The sequence below is a fragment of the Cariama cristata genome, unplaced genomic scaffold (assembly GCF_000690535.1).
Source record: "Cariama cristata isolate BGI_N322 unplaced genomic scaffold, ASM69053v1 scaffold5068, whole genome shotgun sequence".
Classification (NCBI taxonomy): Eukaryota; Metazoa; Chordata; class Aves; order Cariamiformes; family Cariamidae; genus Cariama; species Cariama cristata.
The window spans coordinates 3,373-3,754 of NW_009629338.1; positions in this window are offsets into that span (position 1 = coordinate 3,373).

Genomic DNA, 382 nt, shown 5'->3' on the forward strand with positions numbered 1-382 from the left:
GCAGTTCTCAGAAGCCGTGCATCCATCTACCTGTTCTGTTCCAAGCTAATAGCATTTTCTGTTACCTCTGTTCCAAGCTAATATCATTTTCTGTTACCCTTTGGAGTTTTCACTGTGAGTCAGATGCCTGAGAAGTGTTTGTACCTGTTTCAGATGTACCATTATTTAAAGGTAAATTTTCACAGAAGGTAAGGCCTTGGTCATGCATCCCTTGAGACTGTACATGTACATTTTAAAGTATGTGATCAAAAGCCTCCATCAGAGGCAGTCATGGAGTTTTCATTAGTTGAATAAAACTACCTATTTAAGAAGAGAAAGTAACTCCCATGATTCACTGTTGTCATATCTGCAAATTTTTGGTTATGGGTTATGATTCCGCAGA